The sequence below is a fragment of the Mytilus californianus genome, unplaced genomic scaffold (genome assembly GCF_021869535.1).
Source record: "Mytilus californianus isolate M0D057914Y unplaced genomic scaffold, xbMytCali1.0.p SCAF_15, whole genome shotgun sequence".
In the NCBI taxonomy this organism is placed as follows: Eukaryota; Metazoa; Mollusca; class Bivalvia; order Mytilida; family Mytilidae; genus Mytilus; species Mytilus californianus.
In genome coordinates this window covers 30,910,210-30,921,794 of record NW_026262637.1, presented here as the reverse complement: position 1 = coordinate 30,921,794, position 11,585 = coordinate 30,910,210, and positions in this window count along the sequence as shown.

Below are 11,585 nucleotides of genomic sequence, written 5' to 3'. Positions count from 1 at the left end.
TGTCTACAGTTGGGAATAAGTGATTAAGAAGTTTCTGAATTTAATGCCCTTGCAATTGATGTTTAATGCCTGTCAACTTGTGAAGGCAAGTCTTAGAAAAATGGAGTTCACAGTGTTTCTAGTAGTGTTGAAATGACACATGTAGAATATAAGATATCTAGTAAATTATTCTGCCCAAAACAGTATGCACTAGGGGGCATCTTGTGATGTAGAATTCAATCACTATTCCTTTCTTTACTTTTTATACGACCGCAAAAAAATTTTTGTGGTCGTATATTGGTATGACGTTGGCGTCGTCGTCGTCGTCGTCGTCGTCGTCGTCCGGCGTCGTCGTCCGAATACACATTAGTTTTCGCACTCTAACTTTAGTTTAAGTGAATGGATCTCAATGAAATTTTACCATAAGGTTCAATACCACAAAAGGAAGGTGGGGATTGATTTTGGGGGTTATGGTACTAACAGTTAAGGAATTAGGGGCCAAAAGGGGCCAAAAATAAGCATTTTTGTAACTTCCAGACATATCTTGTGTGTAAGTGTATGGATCTGTCTGACATTGTACCACAAGGTTCCATATCACAAAGGGAATGCTGGGATTGATTTTGGGGGTAATTGCCTCCAAATTTTAGGAATTGGGGGCCAAAAAGGGGCAAAAAACAGGCATTTTTATACGACCATGACAATATCTTGTTTGTAAGTGTATGGATCTTTATGAAATTGTACTACAAGGTTCCATATCACAAAAGGAATACTGGGATTGATTTTTGGGGTAATTTCCTCCAAATTTTAGGAATTAGGGGCCAAAAAGGGGCAAAAAACAAGCATTTTTCTAGTTTCATGACAATAACTTGTTTGTAAGTGTATGGATCTTTATGAAATTGTACTACAAGGTTCCATATCACAAAGGGAAGGCTGGGATTGATTTTGGGGGTTTTCCCTCAAAATTTTAGTAATTAGGGGCCATAAAAGGGCAAAAAAAACATGCATTTTTCTAGTTTCAGGACAATAACTTGTGTGTAAGTGTATGGATCTTTATGAAATTGTACTGCAAGGTTCCATATCACAAAGGGAAAGCTGGAATTGAGTTTGGGGGTAATTGCCCTAAAGGTTTAGGAATTTGGGCCAAAAAGGGGCCAAAAAACAAGCATTTTTCTAGTTTTCAGACAATAACTTGTGTTCAAGTGTATGAATCTCTCTGAAATTGTACTGCAAGGTACCATACCACAAAGGGAAAGCTGGGATTGAGTTTGGGGGTGATGAATCATAAGGGGGTTCAAAAAATTGGGGGGGGGATTTTTTTTTCCTTTTTTTTCTTTAACATTTTCCATTTTAAATTGGTTATTTCTGATTTATATATAAAAGCAAATAATAATGATATGGTTTGAATAGGCATACATGTGAACCTCCCGACGGGAGTACAATAATCCCGTTTTCAGGGGTCTCCTCCCGACCTCCCGTTGAAGAGGAAAAAATCCCGTGTATGAAATTTTTCATGAATGAAAAATTTCTGCCCAACATATCATCTCAGGCATCTGGTGTAACTGACATTACCTGAAGTTATATTTTACCTGTAAATCAATTAACATGCATAATTATATGGCTTCACTTGTCAGCTTGGGTGTCAAACATACAGGTAATCAACGATTTTTACCTCAGGCTAACTGCCGTTGTGTAACAAAAACTGTGTATTTATTGGGTTACTTCCCTTGATTTATCCTGTTTTAAGTTACTTTCCTTTTAATAATGAAAATTTTTAAAAGAATATAAATAAAATATAAATTGAACAAATATTTATAAAAGGATGGTTATTAAATGATTTTAAATGTCTTAGGACAAATAAAAAAATAATAATTTGAAAATTATTTGAGGATTCTAGACTTCCTTTACAGGCTTAAATTGAAATTTATATAATAACTATGACCCTAATTTTACAGATAAAATGATTTTCTGAGTTTGCAAATAAAAACTATTTGCAAGAGAAAAAAAAAAAATAAAAACTATTTGCAGATAGCTAAACAAATGTTCTGGTTGCAATGATTGTTTTATAGAATATGAAGTAAAAAATTTAAAGAACATACTGGAAAAATACAATGTTAGATTGAACATGTAGAATATAAAGATGGAGAAACTTTATAAGTACAAGGGTACTATAAACATAATAAATTGGATGGAAAGTTGAAGAAAACACACTTTAAAAGACCATTTTTACAGCACACGGTTACATTTACAACAAAATTAATGTCGATTAAAAACCTCCTGATCTGAGTCCTAATCTCCTGACCAAAATTTCCCAATCTCCTGATCTGAGTTTCACAGTCCATCACATGTATGAATAGGTAAATTGAAAATTTTTAAGTTCTTAGACCACTTTCATTCTGTGTCAAATATTTAATTACAATCCAAATTCAGTGCTGTATCAAGCTTGAATGTTGTGTCCATACTTGCCCCTACTGTTCAGGGTTCGACCTCTGCGGTCGTATCAAGCTGCGCCCCAGCGGAGCATTTTATTTATATTAATAAAAGCAGATTCTTGGTATACATCAATGATACAGCTACCCAACAATACAAAAAAACCGAAAACATCTAGAGAAATATCTGCTATCAACATCAAATTCCCCAACATGACAAAAAAACACATTAAAATATGAGACAAAAGACAAGAATTTGGCTGGCACAAGAACATGATGGTGTAGGGTAAATTAGTTTTTAGCTCACTTGGTCAGAATGCCACTTATGAGATTTTCCTAGCACTTGGCATCCGTTGTCTGTCGTCATCCGTTCGTTTTTTACAAAAATCTTCTCCTCTGAAACTACTGGGCCAATTGGAACCAACTTAGCTACTATCATCATAGGGTATCTAGTTTAAAAATGTGTCTGATGATATTGCTTGCCCACCAACATGGGCGACATGGCTAAAAAAAGATCATAGGGGTAAAATGCAAGTTTTGTCTATTATCATGAAAACCTCTGTAGATAGAAAAAAACTGATGGGGCAAAAATGTTTAGAATTAAAGATCTATCAACTGTTCATTAACATCAAAATTGTCAGATGACTTCTTATTGAAGTTTTTGCCCTTAAATGATGAATTTAAATATTTTTTCATTTATGACTGTAATAGATAGACAGAAACTTTAGAGAAAAAAAAATGATCAGCAAGACAAGATGTACAAATAAGTCAAACATGATCATAATCCTCAGTCGACACTTTATTAAAATTATTTCCCTATAATGACAATGTTCTCGAATATTTTGCATTTTTGCCTATTATCTTGAAAACGATAATAGATGGACAGAAACTTTATATAGTAAAAATGATCAGTAAGACAATATCTACAAATAAGTCAACATGACCGAATTTGTTAATCGATTCCTTATTGAGGTTATTTCCCTTTAATAACGATTTTTAAAATTTTATTATCTTGAAAACTATAAAAGATGGATTGGAACTTAAATAGCAAAAATGATCCGCAAGCTAAGTTCTACATAGAAGCCATCATGGCCTAAATCTTTTGTTGACTTATTGGAGTTTTTGCCCTGTAATGAATATTTTTACAATTTTTTTGCAGTGTTTATAGGACCGCAAACTTTTTGTGTTCGTATTATGCTATGGCTATGTCTGCGTTGTTGTCCAAAGACATTTTGGTTTGCAGACAATAACATGAGTATAAGTGTATGGATCTCTATGAAATTTTAGCACTAGGTTCCATACCACAATAGGAATGTTGGGATTGATTTTGGGGGTTATGGTCGTAGCTGTTGAGTAATTAAGGACGAAAAACAAGCATTTTTTCTGGTTCACAGACAATAACTTGAGTATAAACATGGATCTCTTTGAAATTTTAGCACAAGGTTCCATAACACTAAAGAAAGGCTGGGATTGATTTTGAGGGTTATTATCGTAGCTGTTTAGTAATTAGGGGCTATAAATAGGCATAAAACAAGTATTTTTCTTGTCTCAGGACAATAACTTGTGTTTAAGTGTATAGATCTCTATGAAATTTTACCACAAGGTTCCATACCTCAAAAGGAAGGTTGGGATTGATTTTCGGGTCATGGCCCAAATTGTTTAGGAATAAGTAACCGAAAAGGGGCTGAAGACATTTTGGTTCACAGACAATAACTTGAGTATAAGTGTATGGATCTTTATGAAATTTTAGCACTAGGTTCCATACTACAATAGGAAGGTTGGGATTGATTTTGGGGGTTATTGTCTTAGCAGTTTAGTAATTAAGTGGCGAAAAGGGACCAAAAACAAGCATTTTTTCTGGTTCGCAGACAATTACTTGAGTAAAGGTGTATGGATCTCTATGAAATTTTAGCACAAGGTTCCATACCACAAAAGAAAGGTTGGGATTGATTTTGAGGGTTATTGTCGTAGCTGTTTAGTAATAAGGGGCTATAATGGGGCCAAAAACAAGTATTTTTCTTGTTTCAGGACAATAACTTGTGCATAAGTGTATGGATCTTATGAAATTTTACCACAAGGTTCCATTCCTCAAAAAGAAGGTTTGGATTGATTTTGGGGGTCATGGCCCAAGTTCGTTTAGGAATTAGGGCCAAAAAGGGACAAAAAAGCTGGGATTTTCTGGTTTCTGGACAATAACTTGAGTATATGTAGTCCATGGATTGCTATTTAATTGTACCACAAGGGTTTATACCATAAAAGGAAGGTTGGGATTGATTTTGGGGGTTATGACCCTAACGGTTTAGGAAAAAGGGGCCAAAAAAAACTTTTGTAATACTTTGTATAAATTGCTTTTTTCTTGACCATTTCAATGGGGTTTAATTCCAAGTCTTTTATTCTTAGGGTTCTTTAATATGCCGAATCTAGGTATTAAGAATATGGATTCTGGGCCCTGTTTTTGATTTGGTCCACATTAAGGTCTGAAGGGTCCAAAATTAAACTTTGTTTGATTTGAAAAAAAATGAATTCTTGGGGTTTTTTGATATGCTGAATCTAAGCATGTATTTAGATTTTTGATTTGGGCACAGTTTTCAAGTTGGTCCAAATTAAACTTTGTTTGATTTAAAAAAAAAATTGAATTGAATATATGGGTTCTTTGATATGCTGAATCTAATCATGTATTTAGATTTTGGATTGTTATTCCCATTATCAAATTGGTCCACATTCAGGTCCAAAGGGTAAAAAATTATTAAACTTTGTTTGATTTAAAAAAAATGAATCTTTGGATTGCTATATATCTGTACCAGAAGGTTTTATACCAAAAAAGGAAGGTTGGGATTGATTTTTGGGGTTATGACCTTAAGGGTTAAGGAAAAAGGGGCCAAAAACAATACTTTTGTAATATTTTGTATAAATTGCTTATTTCTTGACCAATTTCAGTGGGGTTTAATTCAAAGTCTTGCATTCTTGGGGTTCCTTAATATGCTGAATCTAACCATTATTTATTAACCAAGTATTTAGAATTTAGATTTTGGGCCCTGTATTTGAATTGGTCCATATTTTGATTTAAAAAAAATGAATTATTGGTGTTCTATGATATGCCCAATCTAAAGGTGTATTAAGATTTTTGATTTAGGCTCAGTTTTCAAGTTGGTTAAAATTGGGGTCACAAATGAAACTTTGTTTGATTTCAACAAAAAATGAATATATGGGGATCTTTGATATGCTGAATCTAACCGTGTATTTAGATTTTTGATTTTGGGTCCTGTTATCAAATTGGTATACATTGAGGTCCAAAGGGTCTAAAATGAAACTTTGTTTGATTCCAACCATGTATTTAGATGTTGAATATTGGAACATAATTGGTAAATGTCCAATTTCAAATTTTTTAAGTACTTAAGGGAGCTACCATTTGATTTTTATGGGGGGCTAGGATGAAATTTCAAAAAAAGGCAGGACAGGAGTTTTGAGTAAAAAAAAAGGCAGGATGAGCAACTTGGCAAAAAAAAAAAGGCAGGATGACAAATTATGTAAAAAAAGTCAGGATAAACTAATAAAAAAAAAGGCAGGACCGAATAGAGTGAAAAATAAAAAGGCAGGACCGAGATTACAACTAAAATAAAAATGCAGGACATAATTTTTCTTCCTAGCCCCCCCCCCCCCATAAAAAATCAAATGGTAGCTCCCTAAACCACATTCATTCTATGTCAGAAACTATGCTATATCAAATATTTAATCAGAGCTGTATGGCACAATTAATAGAAATTATAAGTAGAGTCATTTTTATACGACCGCAAAAAATTTTTGCAGGCGTATATTGGTATGACGTTGGCGTCGTCGTCGTCCAAAGACACATTGGTTTTCGTACAATAACTTTAGTTTAAGTGAATGGATCTCTATGAAATTTTACCATAAGGTTCAATACCACAAAAGGAAGGTTGGGATTGATTTTGGGGTTATGGTACCAACAGTTAAGGAATTAGGGGCCAAAAATAAACATTTTTGTAACTTCCAGACAATAACTTGTGTTTAAGTGTATGGATCTCTCTGAAATTATACCACAAGTTTCCATACCACAAAGGGATGGTTAGGATTGGCTATGGGGGGTTATGGCTCAAACCATTTAGGAATAAGGGGCAAAAAGGGGAAAAAACAAGGGTTTCCTGGTTAATGGACAATTTAAAAGCAGTGAAAGGGAGGTAATCCAAAACCAAATTGTACAATGTTGTACAATGTTGGATTTCCTCCCTTACACTGCTTTTAAATTATCTATTTAAGACTTTTATGATGTATTTAAATTGGTAATTATGGTTGCAAACTCCAATGGAAATTTGAATTGAAATTATGCCCATGTCTTGAGGAAAAGATTTTTTTTTTTGGGAAAAGGGGGGGAGGGGGTAAAAAATAAATTGTGGGAGGCAATTTTTTTTTTCATTTCAGATTTCAGAAATTAAAAAGAAAATTTCTTCAAATATTTTTTTTGTTTGCAAAAAAAAAGGGGGGGGGGGGGGGGTAAAACAAATTTTTTTTTGGGGGGGGGGGGGTCAATACGCAACAGCATAGTGTATTTCACAAAAACAAAAAATTGAATATAAATTCAAATCATATAACCAATTCTAAGTTCTTAGACTACAGTTACTCGGTGTCAGAAACCTATTATGTGTCAAATATTAAATTACAATCCAAATTCAGACCTGTATCAAGCGCGAATATTGTGTCCATTTTCGCCCCAACTGTTCAGGGTTGGACCTCTGCGGTCGTATCCAGCTGAGCTCAGCAAAGCATTTTATCAAAAATAGATATAGTATTGTAACGAAAACCGAGCGGTCGGGCCTTAGTGTTAAACTATAAATGTTTATCCCTTAGTGTGTTGCTATAAGAATGTTCTTGTAAGAATGCATAATTATATATATGAAATAAAAGTTATGACGGGAGACCCTTCTTTGGTAGCGTGGTACCCTGGTTTCGTGGTACTCTGGTTTCTTTCCACACCCTGGTTAGGTTGGTTACTCTGGTAAGGTGAAGACTTGGATAAAAAAAAAAGGGTGTATCTGGAAATATGTTTTTGGCCTGTGGAAGTGTTTGTGTGTTTTGTATGTAACTCTCCGTATTTGTGTTTGTAGGAATAACAGACTCGTTAAATAAAAATCAACTTATATTAACTTTAAGATGCATTAATTATCAACAATACAGATAAATATTAAATAACTTAACTATATCATAATCTTATAGATAAATATATTATTAACCTTCTATCGTGAAATGAAAGAAAATGGATAGCGGAAAAATATACCCAGAAAGTTTACTATTATAGTTGGGTAATCGGCAAATGGTAAATCAAATTCAATGCCAAAAGATAAAGTTTAACTTAATAAGTTATTTCCGTGTGTAACTCGTAAAGGAATTAACAAACCAAAATATGTACGGACCTATTCTCCTCAGACATGGTTATCTGTCGTCTGCTTGGTAACTGGTTCTACCGACTTGGTCTGGTAACTGGTACTTAATTTTATTATAACGCTTGGAATTAGCGAAAGTTACTTGCCCAGGGTAAAATATGAGCTGAAGACTTAGTGAATGTTCCGCTGTATTTATACTTAGGTAAACCAATTACCGAATTGGTTTACCATTTACCATTTTGGTTTACCATTTACCATTTAGGAAAATACCTAAATTACCAAAACCGGAACTGGTGATTACCAAAATTATGTTCGGGGTGTTTGGTAAAACGTTTGTGTACTTCAATTGAAATGAACAAAAGAGAGGTGTTCCGAATATAAAAACAAAGGCAAGAATAATAAAAGTTTAACAGTTAACCATGTTTGAACTGGGATTTTCACACATGAGCATGCAAAATAAAGGTAAATTCAGCAACATCTGAAAGCATAATTATCCATACTTTACACAATAACTACATAACAACAAAAGTAATGTATCGATACCATTAAAGCAATATCAATACACAAATTTGGGGGGGGGGACAAGTTTCCTTAAAGGGAACCGACAATCGCAGTTGACTTATAAATTCATGAAAGGCGCTACTTATATCCCCTTGATGAGACATACGCGAAAATCCGTAAAATCCTATACAACTTTAATAGATGGACGCCAATTTTGTTACACTTTCCCCACCTTTGAAAAATAATGTTTGTCCTCAAACATAGTTTACATAAGTATTCATTGAATATTAGAAAAATAAAGGTTCAACATCAATAATATGAAATATTTTTGTAACATACATATACAACAATATATAACAATATCTATATATATTACAGTCTTTGAAATGTTCATTGTTCATAATTTACGGGGCTTCAAGCGAAGCCTGATATCCCAGTCTTTTCAGATCTTTTATTACCGCTAAAAGTTCATAGAGCACCAATATATCTTCTTTGCAAGACGAATGTTCCTTAATCGCAACTAATTCTGTGTATTTTAACGAATGTTATATAACACCAACATATCCTCTTCGCAAGACGAATGTTCTTTAATACATTGTTTTCCGTGTATTTTAACGAATGTTTATATAACACCAACATATCTTCTTCGCAAGACGAATGTTCCTAAAAACAAGTTACATATTTAAACAGGTTAAACAATCATGAAATGAACACAATATCAATATAAAGTTAAAGTCCACCCCCCTACATCCAATAAATATATACACAATAACACTATAATCTAAATCCAACCCCCATTAATGACAAAGGCACCAAATTAATTTTTAAACAAGTTCATAATTTCTACAAATTTTAGATACTTCTGGTAATTTGCCAAATCCATAATCTCACACTGTGTTTCGGCGTCCTTTTTTTCCGTTTCTTTCGGGTTGCTGGGATCAGGTACCAGGGAAGTAGTACAGGTATACTTACTTCCATCTGGTAACTGAAAACTGGCTGAAAAAGTAGGTGTTGGAGAAATAGGTGCGGTAACTGGTAGAGCCGATGTGGTGGTTGGTGGATTGGACTCGGAATTCCTAGGTCGGGTTGATGATGATGAACAGGTAAAATAAGTTGGTATTTCCGGTGAGATCGGACACATCAAATATTCGGAGGTCAAATCTCTTGGTTTGAGACTGACAGGTGTAAGAATGGTGTTATTATTAGCATCTCCCTTTTCATTCAGCTGTTCCTGTATTAAAACCTTACGGGGAGGTGGGAAATCTAGGTTAATACCACTTTCCTGGCAAGCATTATAAAGGAAATCAAACTCATTACCATTTATATCAGTTGGTTCATATAAGGAAATCGGAGTTGGTGATCTCAATGGTGACAACGGATATTTTTCTGAATTTACCATGGGTGCTGTGATGTATTGGGCATGCTGTTCTGACATGTGATTTCTCAGCATGTACCTTCTACTTTCTGGACATGTGAAAATACACCCATCAGTATTACATTTCAATCTGGGCCCATGGCGATCAGAATGGTGTCTTTTCAGCTGACTGATAAGGTCGTAGCTTTGGTCACACTTGGGGCAGTCATAGGTTTTCTTTTTCTCACTGAAAAGCGAAAAGCAATAATTAATTTGGGATAAAATATAATATCATTCAACCTTCATTAACAAATATATGGTTTGAGTCTGTCATGGTGAATAACTTTAGGTTTGGATTGTGGTGATTGTTTTATTACATAGACGAGGTCCGAAATGATTTCTACTATTTGGTAGGGCCCAACCCATGGGTTTTGTAATTTTGGACACAGTCCCTTTTTCCGTGTGGTATCGTGTAACCAAACCAGTGCACCCACCGAATATTGTGTTTTATTTATTTTAATGTTATAGTTCCTTTTCTGTCGGTCACGGGCACCTTCCATTTTCTTGGAGGCTACCGTATGGATTCGATCGAGTCTGTTTATCAGCTTTGCTACATAATCTGAATGTGTGCTTGGTGTCACATGGGGTGGTAGACCTAAAAGTAGATCAATTGGTAATTCTGCTTCACGACCGAACATCATCATGCTCGGAGTTTGACCAGTACTGTCATGTTCAGACGTGCGGTATGCTAGCATCACCATTGGCAATACTTCGTCCCAGTTTTTCTGGTCACGAGAAACAACTTTACTTAGCATATCTTCTACAGTACGATTAAATCGCTCAACAAGACCATCACTTTGGGGGTGTAAAGCAGTAGTGAAAGTCTTGTCAATGCGAAAAGCATCACAGATTTCTTTAAACAGTTGTGAGGTGAACTGAGCACCACGGTCAGTGTGAATTTGTCTTGGAATTCCGTACCGAGAAATAAATTCAGCAATGAATACTCTACATATGGTATGGGCCTGGATATCAGGTATGGGGTACGCTTCTATCCAGCGCGTAAAATAATCCGACACTATAAGTATAAATTTATTTCCTTGTCGAGACTGGGGTAAGGGACCAAGTAGGTCCATACCTATGCGTTCCATAGGTGCACCAACAGCATATTGACCAAGGCCACCTCTAGCGTTCCTAGCAGGTCGTTTGCGGGATTGGCAAACCAAACACTTTTGACACCACAGATTAACATCTCTAGAAATATCAGGCCAATATACTCTGCTTTTGGTGCGAGCCAGAGTCCTACCGACTCCGAGGTGACCAGATCCTGGATCATTGTGCAACATTTGGAGCACTTCATCTCTCCATATTTTAGGTATAAGTAACCGTTTTAGTATCTTATTTGAATCTACATCAAGGTAATTTATGTAAAGAACACCGTTGTTTATTATTAACTGTTTCCATTTTGTCCTTAAAATTTTTACACTTGTGTTATGAACTAAAACTTCGGACCACTCAGGTTGGCCAGAATTTGTTTCCAACCATTTCATTATAATATTTAAATCTTTGTCTGCTAATTGTGCCTCTCTGATTTCTTTTTCAGATCTGGGAGACAACCAGTAATCTACTGGTTCCTGGAAACTGGTACTTGGTACTTCATTACACTGGATAGCTCTGATGTATTGTTCTTGATATTCCTTATCTTTGGTTTCTTGGCGAAAACAATGATTGCATGGGAAACATTGGCGTGAAAGTCCGTCAGCGTTTCCATGCTGTTTCCCTGGGCGATGTTCAATTTTGTAGTTATAAGTTTCAAGCACTTCTATCCACCTAGCCATTTGACCCTCTGGATTTTTAAATTTACAGAGCCAATTAAGGGCTCCATGGTCTGTACGGACTTTGAAACAAGTACCATACAAATAATGATGGAAG